Source organism: Galeopterus variegatus, unplaced genomic scaffold (assembly GCF_000696425.1).
Source record: "Galeopterus variegatus unplaced genomic scaffold, G_variegatus-3.0.2 Scaffold9599, whole genome shotgun sequence".
NCBI classification, from domain to species: Eukaryota; Metazoa; Chordata; class Mammalia; order Dermoptera; family Cynocephalidae; genus Galeopterus; species Galeopterus variegatus.
In genome coordinates, this window is record NW_007735710.1 from 43,490 (window position 1) to 66,474 (window position 22,985).

Here is a 22,985-nt window from a genome sequence, read left to right on the forward strand (position 1 = left end):
GGAATCTGAAAAACGATAATCACTACCTCGAATACACAAAAAGAACAAAACCCACTGGTCGAACAAAAATGCAAATTAGCAACAGAAAGAAACTAAATCTTACCACCACAAAAACCCATAATGACAATGTAATAATGCCACTGCTTTATTTCTGATTTTGGTAATTTTGGTCTTCTCTCTTTTTTTCCTGGTCAATCTAGATAAATATTTGCAAATTTTGTTGATCTTTTCAAAGAATCAACTTTTGGTTTTGATGATTTTCTCTATTGTTTTTTAATTCCCTATTTCATATATTTCTGTTGTAATCTCCATTATTTCCTACTTACATTTGCTTTTGGTTTAGTTTGCTCTTTTTTTTCTATTTTCTTGAGGTAGAAGTTTACATTACTGATTTGAGACGTTATACGTAGTTAAAGGTCTTGTGAATTCTGGTGCACCTGGGTTGTGTGAAAACTCTGGTGTGGACCTGAGACATTTCAGTAAACTGCACTGCAGTTTGTATTGTACAGCTGCAGTTCTGTATTCCTGACCAGTCTCCACTGAGTGGCCCTGCATTGATAGGGTGGCAGATCAGCTGTCCTTGTTGTACCCCAATGTTCCCACAGTGGGTCCATCTACCCCACCACCCACACTCCAAACACTTCCCATGGGATGGGCCATGCACTGGTCCCTTGCAATGACTGTCCTCAGAGTGGTGCCTCACTCCTTTGTGGGTCCATGGAAACCCTGTTATCGGTCTTGCTGGCCTAGGGGCCACCAAGGACCTCCTTTCCCCTGAAGCCAAGAAAGAACTTCATACAAAGGGCACAGCAGTGGCTTTTTCCAGCTCTTTCTCCATGTGTTCAACAGCTCCAGCCTTGAAGAGGCCAGGATTCAAAATGGTGGGAGTAATCCTTTCTTTCTCTCATCATGGCTTCTCTTGCCTTCATGAACTTGGTATGTCTCTCCTCCTCTTCCCTGAGCTCTAGCAGCCCCAGCTTGGCTGTCATTGCTTTTTAATAGTTGTAAATTGTTTGATTTGGGGGAGAAAGTTACGCTCGGGACTGTTTATTCTGCGATGTTGACCAGAAGCCCCTTATAGTAGTTCTATCTGTAGCTGTTTCAGAAATCTCCATACTGTATATTGGTCTTATACCCTGAAATTATATTGAATTCGTTTATCATCTCTAGAAGTTTTCTGGTAGAGTCTTCTGATTTTTCTGTATGGAAGATCATGTTATCTGCAAACAGGGACAGTTTGGCTTTGTCTTTTCCAATTTGGATGCCCTTTATTTCTTTCTCTTGTCGGATGCTCTGGCTAGAACTTTCAATACTATGTTAAATAGGAGTGGTGAGAATGAACATCTTTGTCTTCTTCCTATTCTTAAAGGAAAAGCTCCCAGTGTTTCCCCATTTAGAATGATACCCTTGGTGGGTTTGTCATTTATGGCTTTCACTGTATTGAGATACTGTCTTATACCTAATCTGTTGAGAGTCTTTATCAAGAGGAGAGGTTGAAGTTTGTCAAATACATTTTTTACATCTATTGAGATGATCATATGGTTTTTGTCCTTAATTTTGTTGATGTGGTGTATCACGTTTATTGATTTTCATATGTTGAGACATCCTTACATCATGATGTATAATCTTTTTGATGTCCTGCTTTATTCTGTTTGCTAATATTTTTTTGAAAATTTTTGTGTCAGTGTTTATCAAGGATATTGGCCTGTAGATTTCTTTTTCTTTTCTTTTTTTCTGTTATATGTTTATCTGGTTTTGGTATCAGGGTGGTGCTGGCTTTATAGAATGAGTTTGTGAGAATGGGATTTGTTGCAACTATTTTGAACAGTTTTAAAAGGATTGGTATTAATTCTTCTTTAATTATGTGGTAGAATTAAGCAGTGAAGCCAATTGGTCATGCGCTTTTCTTTGTTGGGAGACTGGTGATTAGTGCTTCTATATTGTGGCTTTTGTAAATGCACCTTATTTAAAAGATGTCTGCAATAGTTATTTATCACTACCCACTACTTCCTTTATTGATTTATATATTTTGAGTACATCTATGATTTGAGTACATGATTCTATGATTCTATAAAATACACAAATATCAATTTATGGAATAATTTGTTTAACTAGAATTAAACTATCATTAATAACCTCTTTAATTCTTTCTTCCCTAAGTGTAACTATTTTCTGTATTCGTTTCACATATCATTTTCCTTTTGATTGTTGAATTCAATAACAGAAGAACCATGTATTCAGCTAAAGAAAAAAAGAGGGAGACATTTTAAAGAAGAGAAATAATCTTTACAGAAGAGAAACAATCTGCAGATTGGGGAAGACGCATTCCAGGGAAAACTAAAAATGTCATCTCTAAGAAGGGAGGGAAGAACTGTTTTTTTATGTTTTGCAGGGTCAGCTACACATAATTATTCAATGGGTTGGAGGAATTCTATGAATATTTATGAGGAAAGTTATGCACTTGCACAGTGAGTAAACATACATGTAACATATGTCCCATGCTTACTTTGGGGAGGAGATTTAGTGTTAAAATGAGGTAGAATTCATCTCTGACATAAAGAGGTAACTGTAGGGTATGGAAGACACTTAGTGCCCAGTCTCTTAGATTGGTCAGAGTTAGTCTGGACTTTCAGCTCTTATAAGGAGAGGAATATCTGTAAGTCCAATTCTCTGTCCAAATGGAACTGTAGTGGGGACACATGAATGAGGGGAGGTTCATTGACTGGAACCAGGTGGACTATTTAAGGCTAGAGTAGAAATTTTTCAGCTGCAGTTGATTTGGTAATATCTTCCAGTAGCTAGTTTCTGCTTGGTTACAGGAGAGAGAAGCCTCATGACAGTTAGTAACACACACATATATGTTGTAAGCTTGGGAATGTGTGTTTAAGCCCTCATCCTAATATGGCTGTTTGGTTCTGTTTAGTAGTTTTTAAGAGCGTCTTTTTAGCTACAGAGAGCCCATCTTTGTCTGTCTATAGGTGGTATGTGTTAACAGATTTGTGGTAATAAATAATTTATGGTAATTCTTTTCCTCCCACTGTTGATTCTACTAAACTATGAGGTGCTTGTCACAATGAATCTGATTATCAGTTTGGATTTCAAATTCCCTTATTTGTAGAATCTCTCTTCCAAATGAATTTAAAGGAAAGACTGAAAAATCAGATTTTATCTGTGAATGACTCACATATATACACACAACACACACAGTCCCCAAAACATCCCCAATTACTCTCCACCTTTCTAGCTGAAATAAAACTTTTTCTCAAAGTTTAGAGCTCTGTAATGTTTAAATAAGCCTGCATTAAAGCAGCTAACTCAAAGCCTTGCCATTTATACAGAACACTTCGGATTAAAACTATCCTTATTTAGGTTCCATAGATGTAAATTTGGAAGGGCAGTACATATGAGGTTTATTTATCATTTATTACAACAACTTTAGATTATAAATCTCTCAACAAAAAAATGAAAGCTTTTTCTGTAATTTAATTTCTTTACCTGTCACAGGACAGATTTGGCCTGATAGACACATTTTATAATTTATTATTACATACTATTCTATTCTGTTGATGGCTGTACAGAACAATATCCCAGAATTCACAAAAGGAGGCTTTTTCTTAATAAACTTAAAAAACAATAAATTTGGAGAATGATTGGAGGTGATAAATATTTACCTACTAAAGAAGGAAGTTTATTTAAAACAAACAAACAAACACAAAACTATTGAAATGAAAAATAAAAAGGCTCTTTTTACTTTTTTTGTTTGCCTTATCTGGGATTCATATTTGAAATAAAAATTTGTCGTCTTAATTTTTTAGATAAATAAATCCATATTATACTTATTGTTCATTTATATCAGTTTTTCTTCTCATATAACATGGATGCATTCTGCTTTTCACATTTCTACCTTCAAATATATGAATTCAACTATAGTCTCTCTCTCTTTAGTTCATCTCTACTGGTTTAACACACAATTCTTTCACATTCCTTATATATAAAAAGCTTCTAGGTCCCTTTCTATTTTTTTTCTATCTCTTTCAGTGGTTTATATTCTATAGACTTTGAAGACAGATGTGATTCTGCTTTGAAAATTTGAATTATTAGGTTTTTAAAAAATATCTTTTATTCTTTCCAAAATGAGAGACCCCTTGTGTTGCACAAGTATAAAAAAAGGAAGTGGATGTGAATTGAGTATTTAAAATATCATGATTTAACTAGCTAGGTTTTAATGGCCAACTCATGTTTAAGGTAAGAGTAGTGTGTTGATTTTATGTGTGCTGAATTGTTCTTTTTGTTTTTGTTTTTGTTTTTGTTTTTGTATTGCTGTTTGGAATTCATAAGTAAGATGCTTAATAAAATTTCTAAATTATCTTTACCTGTTGTATTAATACATTTGTTGCTTATGACAGAATACTTGAAACTGGATAGTTTATAAAGAAATAAAACTTATTTCTTACAGTTACAGATGCTGGGAAGTTCAGGGAACACGTCTGGCAAATGGCCTGAAACAAGAGAGAGCTGACCTACTCAGCTGCTCTCCTTATAAAGCCATCATAACCACACCCTGACCACCCATTAAACCATCAATGGATTAATCCATACTTGAGAGTATAGTCCCCACAATCTCATCACCTCTTAAAAGCTCCACCTCTCAATTACCATAATAGGGTTTCCCACCCTCTTAACACTCTTACAACAGAGATCAAATTTCCAGTACACTAATCCTTGGGGACGCTTTTGACCAATAGCACCTGTTAACAGAAACAAAGTATTTTACATGTGTATTTTAATGATATTTTAAAATTGTTTTCAATTTTTAGTCTCACCCCGTGATCCCACTTTTTTCTTGTGCTGTGCTACCTGCAATATGATCTGCTCCATTATGTTCCAGAATCGTTTTGATTATAAAGATCAGAATTTTCTAAACTTGATGGAAAAAATCAGTGAAAACAACAACTATCTGAGCTCTCCATGGATGCAGGTAAGTCCAAGATCCTCTCCTTTGGCACTTATGCTCTTTTTCCTGACAAGTCCAAAATTCTACATACACTTATGAAAACCACTGTGAAAAACCTGCTATAGCAACCATGGTCCTACCCAGAGCATCATGGAATACCCACCTGCCAAAAATGGCTGAATCCTTTATTTTACACACAGGAAAATAATGCCCAAATACGGGGCTGGCTTTCAAGCCAGTTAGCTCCCTGACTGATGGTTTTTCTACTAAACATCGAAGCCATTTCCACAAAGCACTTTGTTAACTTTCCTAGGAAGTCCATGTCATTCAATGGACGTCAAGGCCCTTTTTGAAGGCCTCCATTACGCACAAGACTGACACTTCAATGAACACTTAGTGACCTCTTAGTCGTACTACTTGGGAGAAATATCCCGATTTAGGAAGAGAATATCTCCTTCAAGGAGGGAGAATATTGGAGACCATAGAAGATTCCAGGAAACACTGAGTAGGGTAGGGTTGTTTTATGCTTCAGCTGGGATCCTAGCTGACAAGTTTACTGGGTTAGGAATGATAAAAAGTTTGGTTTTATGTGGATGAACCATAAAGAAACATCTCAATTTTGCCTTGTGCTGGATTGGCATGTCCTTCACTCTGCCTCAATAATAATGATGTGATCTTGGAGAAGTCACTTAACTGCTCTGGTGCACAGTTGGTTTTCAAGTTATTTTCTATACCCTTGCAATTCTCAAGTACTAATTCCATTTCTCAGGCTGCTTGATAGAAATTAAAAATGTGGGGACTAGTTTTGTGCTCTAATTCAGTTTGCTCAAACTCCCCTAACCTCTGTTGTCATCTACAAAAAAAGTGAATCATAGTAACTCATGCCATGTTATATTTCAAGGTTGTAGGAAAGAATTAATGTATAAAGTGAGAGAATTCTTGTAAAGATGCTTTTATACTATAAAAATGATATCTGAGTCTAGGTAATGATTATGGTCTTTGATCCTCTGGTCATAATTTTCTCCCTCAAATTTTTCTATTAGCCTAGAGAATGAGTATATATGTACAATGAAATTTTCCCCTTCAAGATGGATGCCTTATTCTATTCATATTTGTAAATATAATTTCTAACCAGAGTTTGATACTTGATATGTGTGTGTGTGTGTGTGTGTGTGTGTAGGGAGGTATTTATTAATTTTTTTATTTAATAAATTATTATTTTCTCCTTTAGATCTGCAATAATTTCCCTTTTCTCATTAATTATGTACCGGGGATTATGAACAAATTTTTTAAAAATACGGCATACGTGAAAAATTATATTTTGGAGAGAGTAAAAGAACACCAAGAATCACTAGATATTCACAATCCTCGGGACTTTGTTGATTGTTTCCTGATCAAAATGGAGCAGGTAAAATGTGAACAACAAATCAGTCATGCAAGTGCTTGTGCATTTCACGGTTCATTGAATAGTTTTGTATTTACTTGGGATGTTTAAATGATCAGGTCAGTAATATTTGACAGACATTTTAGGTAACTATTGTGTGCATGAACCTGCAATAAGCATCATGGAAAATATAAAGTTAAATTGTTAAATAATCACAATACTATGACCCTGCTATTTAGGAAAAAAATTATCAACTTTAGGAGAAACAGAATGCACACTGTAGTTGAAAAGGAAATGATTACAAACAAGTTAGAAAATACAAAATATCCTGCCATAATAAAAGATGGACAATACACAGTGTAAGGGAGAATGGAAAAAAAAATGTTTTAACCTAGGCGGGCTTCCGGAAGGTCCAGAGGATTGAAATAGACCTTAAATGATTTGCATTGAGGGACAGGGGAGAAAATGCTGAACATCATTAGTCATCAGGGAAAAACAAATCAAAATCACATTGAGATCGCATCTTACCCCAGCTAGACTGGCTATTATCAAAATGACAGAATAGCAAATGCTGGTGAGAAAGTGGAGAAAAGGAAACTCTTCTACACTGTTGAAGGGATTGTAAATTAGTAAGGTTGGTTTTAATTCTTTTTAATCATTTTGGAAGAATTCACCAGTGAAGTCATCTTGTTCTGGACTTTTCTTTTTTGAACATTTTGATTACTAATTGAATATCTTTGTTGTAGGTGTGTTCACATTTTTTATTTCACCTGAGTCAGTTTAATAATTTGTGTATTTAGGAAAATTTTATTTATCTAGCATATCTAATTTGGTGATGTATAATTATTCATAGTATTCTCTTATAATGATTTTATTTCTGTAAAATAAGCTGTAATACTGCTGCTTTCATTTCTGATTTTAGTTATCTCCGTCTTTTCTCTTTCATTTTATTTAGTCAGTGTAGCTTATGGTTTGTCAATTTTATTGATCTTTTCAAAGAACAAATATTTTGTTTTCTTTACCATTTTATTGTATTTATATTCTCTGGTATATGTCCTCCTGTACTTGGATATTTTCACTTGACATAATGTCCTGTAAGTTTATCTATGTTGTTGAAAGTGACAGAATTTTATTATATTTTATGGCTGAATCATATTCTGTTACACATATGTATGTATGTGTGTATGTATGTGTGTGTATATATATATATATATATATATATATATATATATATATATATATATAAAAACACACATATATACACACACACACACACACACACACACACATACACACCACATTTTCTTTACACATTCATCCAGTGACAGGCTCTCTAGCTGTTTCCATATCTTTACTATTGGGAACAGTGCTGCAATAAACATGGGAGTACAGATATCTCTTTGTCATGTTGATTTCATTTCATTTACATGTACACTCAGCAGTGGAACTGTTGGATCATATGGTAGTTCTATTTTATTTTTGAGGTACTTTCATACAGTTTCCCATAATGGCTTTGTTGGTTTATCATCCCACCAACAGTGTGAAAGAGTTTTCTTTTCTGCAGATCCTAGCCAGCACTTGTTATTTTTTGTCTTTTTAATAATAGCTATTCTAACTCAAGTGAGGTGATATTTCATTATGGTTTTGATTTCCAACTCCATAGTGGTTAGTGATATTGAACTTTTTTTATATACCTATTAGCCATTTGCATATCTCCTTTTGAGAAATATCTATTCAAGACTTTTGCCCATTTTCAATTGTAATTTTTATTTTTAATTATTTTTTCTATTGAGTTTCTCATATATTCTGGATATTAACTCCTTATCAGATGCATAGCTTGCCAATATTTTCTCCAAATCTGTGTACTGTTTCTTTGCTTTGCAGATATTTTTTTTTTTTTCTGTGCAGAATTTTTTAGTTTGATATAACCTCATTTGTCTACTTTTGGGGGTTTTTTTTTGGCTGTCCTTTTGAATGAAGTCTTATCCAAAAAATCCTTGCTCAGACAAATATCATAACGCTTTTCACTTATGTTTTCTTCTAGTAGTTTCATAGTTTCAGTTCTTCCATTTAAGTCTTTAGTATATTTTGAGTTGATTTTTGTATACAGTGAGAAATATGGGTCTAATTTCATTCCTCTGCATGCAGATATCGAATTTTTCCAGCACAAGTTCTTGAAGAGACTGTCTTTTTTCCATCTGTGTTTTTGTTATTTTTCTCAATAATCAGTAGGATGTGAATAAATTGATTTATTTGGGGGGTTTCTATTCTATTCCATTGGTCTTGTGTCTGTTTTCATGCCTGTTGCTAGATGTTCTCATTGTTATAGCTTTGTAGTATATGAAGATACTTCAAAAAGTGTGTGGAAAAATGTAATTAAAGGATAAAATGAAAAATTAAAAAGATAAAAATGTAATTAAAAGATCTTTCCATGAACTTTTGAAGATCGTTCTATTTTGAAGTTAGGTAGTATGTTGCCTTCAGCTTTCTGCATTTTGTTTAGCATTGCCTCGGCTATTCAGGATCTTTTGTGCTATCATTTGAAATTTAGATTTTTTTCTATTTCTGTGAAAAATATCATTAGCATTTTGATAGGAATTGCAGTGAATCTTTAGATTTTTGGGGGGTAATATGGTCATTTTAACAATATTAATTCTTCCAATCAATGAACATGGAATGTGTCTCCATTTTTTTGTGTCTTCTTCAATGTTTTTCATCAGTTTTTTATCATTTTCCTTATAGAGATCTTTTACCTAACATTAGGTATTTTATTTATTTCTGTAGCTTTTGTTAATAGGATTGTTTTCTTGATTTGTTTCTCAGGTAGTTTGCAACAGGTATTTAGTTTGGTTAATGGACACAAATAATGACTACAATTTGCAGTGAAGAATTTGCTAATATACTCATTTGATCATCACATATTGATGATGAATACTTATAGTCAATTATTTACTCCATGAATATGTATAATAAATTATGTTTCAATAAAAAAAGCAGCACTTAAACAAAAAATATTTTGCAACATTTCTAAATTTGTTTATTAGTTGTAATAGTTTTTTGGTGAATCCTTAAAGCTTACTTTATATATGAACATTTCCTCTGCTGACAGGGACAATTTAACTTCTTTTCCAGCACATGATATATCCTGAAGAATGATCCACATGCTGTCCAGAAAAATGTGCATTCTGAAGCTATTGCATGGATGGTCTATAAATGTCTGCTAGGTCCACTAGGTCTAGAACATAATTTAACTCTGGTCTTTCCTAGTTGATTTCTTGTCTGGATAGTCTGTCCGTTGCTGAAAGTGGGGTGTTGAAGTCCCCTACTATTATTTTATTGCAGTATCTCTATCTTTTTAGTTTTCTTAATATTTGCTACATATACTTAGCTGCTCTAATGTTGGGTGCATATATATCCCTTCTCTTTATTTTAACACTTACTTGAACATATTTGGGGTACTGTGTGTTGCTTCAATACAAGAATATACTTCACAATGTTTCACATAGGGTATTTAGCCTAGTTCTGTAACTATTAGTCCACTGCTTCTTTGTCCTCGGCCTCCACCTCCAGTAGCCATTATTATATTCTCTACTGCAATGAGAATCACTTTTTTAGTGATATCATATTGTATTTGTCTTTCTGTGCTTTATTTATTTCACCTAACTTGATGGTTTCCAGTTCCATTAATGTTGCTGCAAATGATAGGATTTCATGTTTTTATAACTGAATAGTATTCCATTGTGTGTATATATACCACAATTTTTTTTTAACTCAGTCATCTGTTGATGGATGCTGAGATTGATTCTATCTCTTGGCTATTGTGAATAGTGTTGTGATGAACACAGTAGTGTAGGTGTGTTTTTGGTTTATTGATTTCATTTTCTTTGGGGATATACCCAGTAGTGAGTAAATTTAGGAGTGAAAGACCTCTATATGGGAAACTATAAAACACTGGTAAAATAAACTGAAGAGGACACAAAGAAATGGAAAGATATATCATGTTCATTGGTTGGAAGAATTAACATCATCAACACAATCCCTATCAAAATACCAATGACATTTTTCACAGAAATATAAAAAATGATCTTAAAATTTGTATGGAACCACAAGAGACCCCATACAGCTAACCAAATTTTGAACAAAATAACAAAGCTGGAGGTATCACACTTCCTGACTTACTTTAAAATATACTATAAATCTATAGGAACTCAAACAGCATGATACTGGCATAAAAGCAGACATATTGACCAATGGAACAGCATAGAGAGGCCAGAAATAAACCCAAACATTTGCAGCCAACAGGTTTTCGACAGAGGTACCTAAAATATACACTTGATATTCACATGTACAAGATTAAAATGGGACTCCTATATCTCACCATACATGCACCAAAAAAAAAAAAAAAACCTCAAAATGGATCAAATATACAAGTTTAATATCTGAAACTATGAAACTACTAGAAAAATACATAGGGGATACTTTATACAAAATAGCAGCAGGCACTGCTTTTTCTGTGCAAGGCTACAAAGGCACATGAAACAAAAGCAAAAATAGTCAAATTGGACTACATCAAATAAAAAAGCTTCTGCAAAGCATGGGGTACTATCAACAAAGTGAGGAGTCAACCTACAGAATGAGCAAAAGTGTTTGCAAACTACACATCACATAAGGTGCTAATATCCAGGATATATAAGGAACTCAGACAATGCAACAGCAAGATATATAAGGATCTCAACAATGCAACAGCAAAAACAAAACAAAGAACAAACTACCCAATTAAAAAATGGGCAAAGGACCTGAACAGACATTTCTCAAAAGTAGACATACAAATGGCCAACCAGCACATGAAAAATGCTCAGCGTCACTAATCATTAGGGAAATGCAATTTAAAACCACCAAGACATAACATCTTGTCCAGTTACAGTGACTGTTTTCAACGAGGCAAAAATTTACAAATCATGTCAAGGATGTGGAGAAATAGGAACTCTCTTATATTGTTTGTGGGAATTGGCACAGTCATTGTGGAAAACAGTTTGGAGTTTCCTTCGGGTGCATACATATTTCTATTTGTTATGTCCTCCTTCTGAATTGACCCTTTTATCATAATAGTATAATGGGCTTTGTCTTTTTTTTTTTTTTACATTTTTGTCTAACTGTCTATTTTATCTCACATAATTGTAGGTAGTCCTTCTCTTTTTTGGTTTCTATTTGAATGGAATATCTTTTTTACATCCCTTGACTTTCAGCCTATGCGTTTTCTCAATAGGTGATGAATGAGTCTGTTGTAGGCAGCATATAAGTTGGTTGTTTTTTACTTTATCCATTCAGACACTCTATATATTTTAATTGGCGGATTTAATCCATTTACTTTCAAAACAATTATTGAAAACTGTGGACTTACTACTGACATTTTGTTACTTGTGTTTTCTTTGTATTGTAAAGCCTTTTTCCTTTCCTTCCTCCTACTATATTTCTTTGTGGTTAAGTGATGTTCTCTAGTAGTATGTTTGAATCATTTTGTGTTTTTATTTTTAGTGTATGCATTATAGGTTTATGTTTTGTGGTTACCAAGATACAAAAATATTCTATAGTTATAACAAATTATTTAAACTTTTAACAACTTAATTTTGATAGCAAAGAAAAAAAGAAACAAAAATATCTATACACTTTACTGTCCTCCACATTTAAAATTTTTGACGTCACAATTTATACATTTTTGTGTTGTCTATCTCTTAACAATTTTTAGTTATTATTATTATTAATAGTTTAATATTTTTTAGTCTTTACACTAAAATATAATTGGTTTAAACACCATAATCTTAGTACTAGACTATTCTGAATTTGTCTGCTTACTTACTTTTACCAGTGTATTTTATACATTTAGAGGTACACTTGTTACACATTAACATTCTTTGCTTTCAGTTTGAAAAGCTCCCTTCAGCACTTGTTGTAGGGCAATTCTTGGGTGATAAATTCACTTAGCTTTTGTTTGTCTGGATCACTCTATATTTTCTTTAATTCCAAAAGTTATCTTTGTTGGGTACAGCATTCTTGAATAGCAGGTTTTTTCCTTGCAGCACTCTGAGTTTATCATCCAACTCCATCCTGACCAGTAAAGTTTCTGCTGAGAAGACTGCTGCCTGGTATGTTGGAATTGCCTTATCTGTTACTTGCTTATTTTCTCTTGCTGCTTTCAGAGGCCTCTTTGCTTTTGACCTATAAGAATTTAATTACAGTATGTCTTGGGGTAGTTTTATTTTGATTGAATCTTATTGGTGAATGTTGACATTCCTGTACCGGGATATTTATATCTTTTTCCAGGTTTTTCAAGTTTTCTCCTATTATTTCTTTGAATAGCCTTTTACTCCTTTGTCTTTCTCTACTCCCCCATGAACCTCCATGAACCAATAACTTGCTGTTTTGATGCTATCCCATAGTCTCTTATGTTTTCTTCATTTTTTTAATTCTTTTTTTTTCTCTTCTGATTGTGCACTTTCAAATAGCCTGTCTTTGAACTCACTGATTCATTCTTCTGCTTGATCAATACTGCTGTTTATGTTCTCTATTGCATTCATATTTCATTATTTGTAATTTTAGCTCCAGATTTGTTTTTGAATTTTTTGTTATTTCAGTCTCTCTTTTACATTTCTCTGATAAATTTCTGAATTGCTTCACAGTTTTTTTTCAAATTAACTGAGTTTTCTTAACACAGCTCTTTTGAATCCCTTGTTTGACAAATCTCACAACTTCATCTCTTTAGGGTCTGTCACTGGCAACTTGTTTTGTCTATTTGGTGAAGTCATAATCCTCTGATTGTCGTTGATGCTCATGTATATATTTCTGTGTCTGTGCATTGAAGAGATAGGTATTTATTTCAGTCTTTTCTGCCTGACATTCTTTGTGCTCATTCCTTCTTCATTGGGCCTGTTCAGAAATCTAAGCAAACTCACTCTTCTTAGAGCCTTTTACTACTGCATCTGGTTCAGTTCTGCAGGGTGCCCTAAGCCCAGGTTTGCCATGATTCTTTCAAAGGCTCTCAATTTGGTGTGGCATCCTGTCCCAGATGCACCTGGGGTAATTCCAAGGAAGTTACATGAGCTGTGTGGAAACCTGGCTAGGAACTCGAGGTGAGAATCCTGTCCCTTTGGCCCATGTGGGAGAGCATTTCCCAGCAATATCCTGCATTGGTGGGATAATTTCCTGACTGCAGCAAGAGGGGTTGGACCTGAGACTGGGTTCCCTCTGCGTGCACTCAAACATGAAGCTGGTGAGCCTGCCACAGTGGCCTAGATGTGCATGTTTCCCAGCAGTTTTTTTGCATATGTGGAACAGTTCCTTGCCTGTAGCAAGAGTGGCTGGAGCTATGACTGAGCCAGTTCAGAATTCTCTGTGGGATGAAGCTGTAGATCCCATCTTAGTGGCCCAGATGTGTGAGCTTCCCAACAGTTTCTACATGGGAGGGATGGTTACTGTGAGCACTTTAAATACAGCATTCCGCTGATTTCTTGTCTCCCTAGCTTCTGAAGAAAAATTAGCTTTTAGTCATATTGAGGATCCCTTGTATGTGATGATTCATTTCTCCCTTGATGCTTTTTAACATGCTCTTTGCTATTGGCTTTTGATGGTTTGCTGAAAATATGCCTTGGTATGAGTCCTTTTGGTTTTATCACTTTTGGAGGTTATTGAGCTTCCTGTAAGTGTGTATTTATGTTTCTCTTTTTAAATATCTGATTTGGAAATATTTCTTCTGTTATCTCTCCATATATTTTTCTACCCCCGCCCTCCTTTTTATCTCTACTGTTACTATTACACATTGAAATTCCATAGGTTCTTTCCACACTGTTTATTTTTCCTTATGCCATTTTCTTTCTGCTACTCAGACTGGATAATTTCTGTGGTCATGTCTTTATGCTTGCTGGTTTCGTTTTTGTCCATTTTCAAGTCTGCTGTTGAACTCTGTTGATTTTTTTTCTATCTCCTATTGCATTTTTAGCTCCAGAATTTTCATTTTGTTGTTTTAAAAAATCTTTTTCTTATTATCGATATCCCTGACTTTTTGCTATCCTTATTTTCTTTAGTTTTTTTGTGCTTGGTTTTCTTCAGCTCTCTGAAGATATTTAAGACATTTATCATGAAGATTTTATCTAATAAGTCCAATGTTTGGGCTTCATCATTGATGATTTCTTTCAAATTCTATTTTTAGCTGTTAATAGGTACCTTTTATTCTTTCTTTATATGCTGGGTAATATTTCCTTGAGACATGTACATCTAATAGTTAGTAGTGTGTTAACCCTGGAAATAAGATATTCCCCTACTTCTGCAATTGTTTTATCACTTGATGCAGGCTGCAGTCATCCATTTATTAGTTACTTTTCCAAATTCATTTCACAAAGACTTTATTTCTTGTCATGTGTGACTACTTGAATCTCTGTTCTGTTATATCTGCAGTCAGTGGTGTCTTTACAAAGATTTCCTTAAGTCCCTATATCCATTTTTTTTAAAAAAAGAAAAAAGTCATTCTGTGTTTTGAAATCACCTCATCCAATGTGACTGAGGAAGTTGTTAGAGCCTATGAGGATTGAAAGAATAGCCTGTCTTTGTGCCATCTCACCAGCCATCAAAAGTCAAATCACTAGTTTTTCTTTTTTTTTTTTAATATTCACTGAATCAAAATTGATTATACAAATATTTGTGGTTCAACATTGAGATATGTTGATCAAATCAATATTACGGGCATATATATTGTTACAAATCATGATTATTATTTATAACACTTGTCCAATATCTTCCCATCCCCCTCTCTCTCCCTCCACCCTCTAATTACCCTACATTTCTTCTCTCCTTCTGAAAGAATAATGATTTCTCTGATGATTTGTTGCCTAGACGATCTGTCAAATGCTGAGAGGAGTGATTAGGTCCCCCACTATTATCATAGAGTGGATGCTTCTTTTGTCACTCTGAAATGGGCTTTGTAGAGAGATGTCCTCTTTTGTTATCTCTCCTGGTGACTCTCCTTGTATCAATGCTCTTCAGTGGCTGGTGGACCATCTGTGTGGTGGTTGTGGCATCTAGCTGCTTTTGCAGTAGCCATGGTTATAGTGGTGGCTGTGGTGGGCCACCCTCATGGAGGTGATGTTTTGGGCATGCTCCTTTGTGCTAGAGTAGATTGTCAGGTTGTGGGAGGGGGATCTGGTCCATGGTTCCATGCCTCAGGTCCCCAGGCAGGCCTCAAGGGGCTGGTGCAGTGTGTGTGGTTGTGGGAGGGGGGCCTGGTCCCCTTCTCCATGATTGAGGCCCCCAGGTGGGGCCTTGTGGTGCTGGCACTATGCCTTGATGTGGGAGTGGAATCTGGTCCCCAGCTCCAAGCCTCATTTTCCTGGGGGAACCCCAAAGGACTGGTGGTGTGAGTGGTTGTGGGCAGGGGTCTGGTCCCTGACTCCATGCCGCATGTCCCCTGGCAGTTCCCAAGGAGCTGGTGGTGTGCCTGGGCTAGAAATAATTTTTTGTCCTTTGCTTAATTCTAAAATGAGGGAACTTCCTGTGGGAACTAGTACTTGAGCTGTGTAGTTGAGCTAAATTGCTGCTTTGCTGCTGTTTCCCTAGGGAAGGCTTTTTGTGCAACTCAGAGTTTAATGGTTGACCTTATAGTTACTTCCGGCTTTCCAGAAACTGGGTGCACCTGGGTTGTGTAGAAACTCTGATCTTGGCCTGAGTTTTTTCATCAAACTTCACTCCATGCAATTCTGCATTCCTAACCAGTCTTCTGTGAGTGGTCCTGTGCTGATTGGAGGGTGGATCAGCTGTCCTTGCTTTGTCACAGTGATCTCCCAGTTTGCCCGTCTCCCCCACTGCTCATGCTCCAAACATTTCTCATGGGACGGGCCCAGCACTGTTCTCTTGCAATGACTCACCAGCCTCTGAATGGCTCCCCTTTTTCACCTGTTCTGGCTTCTCGCTCCTGTGAGGGTCCATGGGAACCTTATTAGTGGTCCTGCTGTCCTGGGGGCCACCAAGGCCCTCTTCTCCCCTGCTGCCTCCAAGTAACTCCATCTGAAGGGCACAGATGCAGCTTCTGCTAGCTCCTGCCTCATGTGCTAAGCAGCTCAAGCCCTAAAGTGACCATCGCATGAAGCACTCAGAGCAGTTTTCACTTTCTCTTATTGTTGTTTCTCCCACCTTCATGAGCTCCATAGGTCTCTCCTCCTTTTCCCCTGAGCTCTTCTGGCTAAAGCTTGGCTGATGTTACAGTTTTGTAGTTGTAAATTGGTTGATTTATGAGAGTGATGCTGAGGACCGTCTATTCCACCATCACGACTAGAACTCCAAAACCCTAGTTTTTAAAGGAAAAAGTCCCGACTGCTCAACTTGCTGGGGCCAGCAAGTTGCACTGCAACATACTGCACTGTATCCAAAACTACCTGCCATGGTTCTGGGGTATGAGGAATGCTAGCCTCGATGAGGGGTGTTCAAAAGTTTTCGCAAAGATTCTATTATCTATTTTTTCACAAACTTTTGAAGCTCCCCTGCATGTGAGATGCCAAATTTTCGAAAATTTACCAGAGACATTCTTTATCAAGCTTTATCACTCCCCTGAAGCTTCAAGTGTTTACGAGATTCTAAATGCCCAAAATGGTATTTTTAGACAGATTATACTATGCTAGTGGCATAATTAATGGCTAGTTTGTTGGAGGGAACTACTCCTGAACTTTCTGATATATCATCTTGGTCACATTACTTCAGTAATGCCGTCATAATAATATTAGTGGGGTTTTTTTTTGTTTCTTTTTTTTAATTTTATTTTAATTTATCAATATACAATGTAGTTGATTTTCATGTCCCTTTACCAATTCTTCTTTCCCCCTCCTTCTACCCCTACCCCAATAAACATTATATCTGTTCGTTTGTCTTAACAAGTTCAAGGAATTGTTGTGATTGTTATGCTTCTTCCTCTCTCCACCCATTTATTTGTTTGTGCCCTTATTTATTTGTTTGTTTGTTTATTTATTTTTAGCTCCCACAAATAAGTGAGAACATGTGGAATTTCTCTTGCTGTGCCTGGCTTATTTCACTTAATATAATTTTCTCTATTAGTGTTTTTATCTATGACAGGGAATATCTTTCCATTTGTTTAGGCTTTCTTTAATGTCTTGCAACATGTATGTTCTATAGACTAGCTTAATCATAAGTTATGTGTGTGTAACCATTAAATCTCCAAATTAATTTCAATAGATGCAAATATTAATATCGGTTTATGAATGCATTGATTTTTTTACTGACCTAAGAGTAATTTTAATTTACTTACTGACTTAAGAGTAATTTTAACTTAAGCTCAGAAAACTGTGTGTGGCAATAATATGTAGGGGGATTAATATCTTTGTCTAGCAAGTACATGTGTTGAGAGGGTTTAGTTTATTTTCCTGACATTGATTACATAATATTAGATGTGCCACAGGTCACCTGGAGATTATAAAAGCATCATTAATTTAATGCTGGCCTAGGACCTAATTAGAAAATACATATTTGTATATTACTAATCCTCTATACTCAATATTTAAAACTTCCCCCTTGTTGTCAATTCTCTGTCACATCTCCTTCTCAGTCCTAAGCTAAATTTCTTTGTCCATTTCAATTACTCTCTCCCAACTTCCAGTTTATTAGAGCTCCATCCAATTAGTTCCTTAGCCTTAGCACCTGCATTACCTCTATTATCCCNATTTTAACTTAAGCTCAGAAAACTGTGTGTGGCAATAATATGTAGGGGGATTAATATCTTTGTCTAGCAAGTACATGTGTTGAGAGGGTTTAGTTTATTTTCCTGACATTGATTACATAATATTAGATGTGCCACAGGTCACCTGGAGATTATAAAAGCATCATTAATTTAATGCTGGCCTAGGACCTAATTAGAAAATACATATTTGTATATTACTAATCCTCTATACTCAATATTTAAAACTTCCCCCTTGTTGTCAATTCTCTGTCACATCTCCTTCTCAGTCCTAAGCTAAACTTACTTGTCCATTTCAATTACTCTCTCCCAACTTCCAGTTTATTAGAGCTCCATCCAATTAGTTCCTTAGCCTTAGCACCTGCATTACCCCTATTCTCCCCTTTATTCCATATGAGCTATTAATACCTGAACTTTCTGTATTCTTAATTGTAATGTCTCTTCAATCTGTATATTCCTATTTATTCCTGCACTTATCCCTAGAACTAGTTGCCCGCTACCTCTGGAATGCAACAGTGCTGGCCCTATTGTGTCTTTGTGATTCTATTTCTTTCCATATAATCCATCCTAGGTTTTGCTGCCATATTAGTTTTTGCATAATTTCATAATGAGTCTGCAGGCAATATTGAACTTACATAAGTTTTTGGCAGAAGAAGAGAATTGCAAATTTTTGCATTCGTTTTTGTTTGTTTATATGAAATGAACTGTTAAAATGATTCTTAAGAATAAAGATATGACTTGTGGTCAAGATGGCAGAATAGATCGTCCCCAGCATCACTCTCTCCCACAAACCAACAAATTAACAGCTATTAAAAAGCAACAATAGCCAAACTGGGGCCACTAGAACTCAGGGAAAGAGGAGGAGAGACCTATGGAGTTCACGAAGGCAGGAGAAACCATGATGAGAGAAAAAAAGGACCTCTCCCAACATTTCAATCCCAGGTCACTTCAAGGCTGGCCCTGGTGAGCACATGGACCAAGAGTTAGCAAAAGCCACAGCTGTGCCCTTCATATGAAGTTGCTTGGAAGCTGCAGGGGAGAAGAGGGCCTTGGTGGACCCCAGGCCAGCAAGACCACTAACAGGGTTCCATGGTCCCACAGAGAAGTGAGGGTCCACAGACAACTGAAAAAAAGGAACCACTCAGAATCTGGTGAGTCATTGCAAGGGACAGTTGCATGACCCATCCCATGGGAAGTGTCTGGAGTGTAGGCAGTGGGAGAGGGGGGCCTGCCAGGAGAACATTGGGGCACAGAATTGACAGCTTGATATGCCCTGCAATCAGCACAGGACCACTCAATGTAGAATGGTCAGGAATATAGAACTGCAGGGGGTGAAGTTTGCTGAAAAGACTCAGGCCCAGACCAGAGTTTCCACACAATCCAGGTGTACTGGGCCTCACCAGACCCAGAAGTACTTATAGGTCAACAATTTAAACCTGAGCTGCACAAAATGCCTTCCCCAAAGAATCAGCAGCAAAGCATCAATTTAGCTCAACCACGGGGCTCAACTGCTGGTCCCCACCGGAAGTTTCCCCATTTTAGTAGTAAGTGAAGGACAACTTAGCTCCAGTGCAGAGTTTAAGTGATAGGATAAGTGAATAGTCCAGAACAGAACTGAAAGAAAAAATAAAATAGAACTGAAAGGAAAAACAAAATACTCACAGATCAAAGACAAAGTTTAATAATAACTCGTAAGTCTAACACCACCAAAGAACACCTGTGCAACCTAGAAGAACCGGGAGCCCCCTGGACTTCCAAGCTGGGGAGGGGAGATGGCCATGGGCCTCAGACACCCCCACCCAAACCACTTGCACCTAGCCCAGGGATGACGACTGAGCCACTGCAGGAAGCACCCTGGGCTCCCAAGCTGGAGTGGTGGAGGTCCAAGGACTTCAGCCATTTCCCCCCAACAACTGCACCCAACCCAGAAACAACCAAGCTGCCACTGGAAGCCCCCTTGGCTCCCCTGCTGGAATGAAGGGGACTCCATGTGCCTCAACCACAGCTGTCTCTCCTCCTCCTCCCACACTATTTCCTCCCCCTTCCTTCCCCCCCCCAACTACTCTGCAACATCTTAGAATGTAAAAAAATAATAATATTAATGAATACATAAATTTTCTTAAAAAAAGAATAGAGATATAATTCTGGATTAACCTATGAAAGATATATTTTGACATGAACTAACCAACTACTTGCTTTGATTCAATTTCTTTGTACAGTCTGATCTAATTATACCAACAAATATGGCTTTGTTGGCAATTGTATGAAGATTATCAGATGTATGTCAATGTAAACTTTGAATCTGCAATAAAATGGTTTTGTCTTTGGAGCCCAGGATCACCTTTCATATTCATAATATCTGATAGAACTCTGGATACAAGGTTGGGGCTCATTAAATACTGTATAATCATTAGCTGATTCCTAGAAACTTAAAATTCTAATTTCTTTTTTATTGAAGCATAATTGATCATATGTATTTTCAGGGTACAACATTGACTACCATCACTAGTGTACAACATATTTTATTTTTTAAATTTTTAAATTTTTATTTTTTTGTCTTTTTTGTGACCTGTAAGGAGATCGCAACCCCTTGGCTTGGTGTCGCCCACACCATGCTCAGCCAGTGAGCGCACCGGCCATCCCTATACAGGATCTGAACCCGTGGCAGGAGTGCCACTGCGCACCTGTACAACATATATTAAACAAATCAATATTATTATTATTTCATTACTACAAATCATAGTCTTTATTCTTTATACCACTTATCCAATCTCTCTCCATCTCCTTCTCCTGCCCCCCCCACTATACTCTTGTAACCATTGATTTGATCTCTACTTCTGAAAGATTCATGTATTGTGGTCTTTTTCTCCTTCCTTCCTTTTTTTGTTTCTTTCTTTCTTCTTTCCTTCTTTCTTAGCACCCACTTATGAGTTAGAACATGTGGTATTTCTCTTTCTTTGTCTGGCTTATTTCACTTAACATAATGTTCTCCAAACTCATACATGTTGCTACAGATAGCAAAATTTCATTCTTTTATATGGCTGAGTAGTATTTCATCATTTACATATACTACAATTTCTTTATCTAGTCATCTGTCAATGGACATTTATGTTGGTTCTATATTTTGGCTATTGTAAATAGAGCTGCAGTGAACATGGGAGTGTTTGTGTCCCTTCAACATGATGATTTCCATACTTGTGGGATATACCCAGAATTGGGATTGCTAGATCATTTGGTGGTTCTATCTGCAGTTGTTTGAGGAAACTCCATACTGCTTTCCATAATGGCTTTACTATTTTATGGTCCCATAAACAGAGTACAAGGGTTCCTTTTTCTCAACATCTTCTCCAGCATTTCTTATTCTTAGTTTTATTGGTAATGCTCAGTATAACTGGGATGAGATGATATCTCAATGTGGTTTTGATTTGTATTTCCCTGAGGATTAGTGATGTTGAGCATTGTTTCAACTACCTTAAGGCCAATTGCCTCAAGGCTGCCTGCAGGGTGGGCCAGGCTGTTACTGTGGCAGAGGGCCCTCCTTGTGAGGGCAGTAGCTATGGCAGTGGTGGTGGTAGACCACCTCTTCTGGCTCCTGCTCTGGGTGGATGGAGGGAGTGTGCAGTGGCTTCTGGCTGGGTGCTGGGTCATGCGCATTGCTACTTTTGCTGGCTTCTGCTTGGGGCAGTCAGAGGGGACTGGTGACTGCTTACAACTCGTTGGTGGGTTGTGTGTGTTCCTCGCTCAGCTGGCTCCTGCTCCAGGTGGTGGGACAGTACAGGTGGCGGCTTCTAGTTGAATGTCAGGTCAAGAACTGCAAATGTTTGATTCAGGCTTGTAACATCTTTCATGATGTGGTCCTAATTTACGTACTTATATCAATTAATATTCTGTTTGTTTACAAATAGGATAAATTCTACTTAACAATGACTTAAACAAATAGTGAGTTTATTTAACATAAATACAAAGATTCCCATGATGGGCTAGTCGAGAGCTAATACAGTACCTTTGAAGCATCAAAGAGTCAAGTGCCTCCAATTTTTCTTCATCATATTTAGTATATAGGCCTTCATTTTCATGGTTAAATCTTCATGTCCCAAGGTGATGTCTACGCTACCTACTCCTTTACATCTGTGTTTTGAGTGAGATGGAGAAAATAGAAGAAGGGGCACCAATAAGCTTCTGCTTACATCTTATTTGGGAAGGAAATATGCTGCCTGGCTCATCTAGTTGTAAAGACCCTCATGAATGGAAATTTTAGGCAAGCAAGGAGTAAGGGGACAGTGAATAAGTTTGGGTGAACTGATCTACAGTCTCTGCCACATAATACAGTGTTTTGTTATAATACTGTATTGTCTAGATTCTGTGTTGGCTAATTTTATAATGATGTGAGTTATTCTGAATACACTGCAGTTAAATATGCCAACAAATAATTTGTCAGATAATTGCATCAAAATGTTCCTAGGAAAAGCACAAACAGCATTTGGAGTTTACCTTTGAAAACGTGGTAATTACTGCACTTGATTTGTTTGAAGCTGGCACAGAGACCACAAGCACCACCCTGAGATATGGACTCCTGCTCCTGCTGAAGCACCCAGAGGTCACAGGTATGAACACACTGATGAGCAGAGTGAATTTCAGAAAAGATGTTGGGAAGATCCTGCTAGTGTCCTCTATATTCTTTTTTTTTTTTTTCATTGTCTTTCACTTCTATGTATTTCTTTTTTTTTTTATTTTGTCAATATACACTGTATATGATTATTATGGCCCGTCACCGACACCTCCCTCCCTCCTCCCTCTCTCCCCTCCCCCCCAAGAATGTCCTTTCCGTTTGCTTGTTGTAACAACTTCATGGAAGTATAGTTGTTATATCTTCTTCCCCCCCCCCCCCCCGTTTTTTTTTGTGTGTGTGTGTGTGTGTG

At 36.6% G+C, this 22,985-nt stretch overlaps 1 pseudogene; it reads left to right on the top strand.

The window, feature by feature from the left end:
• The window catches only part of LOC103609422, a 64,729-nt pseudogene that overhangs the window by 37,737 nt on the left and 4,007 nt on the right, over window positions 1–22,985 (top strand).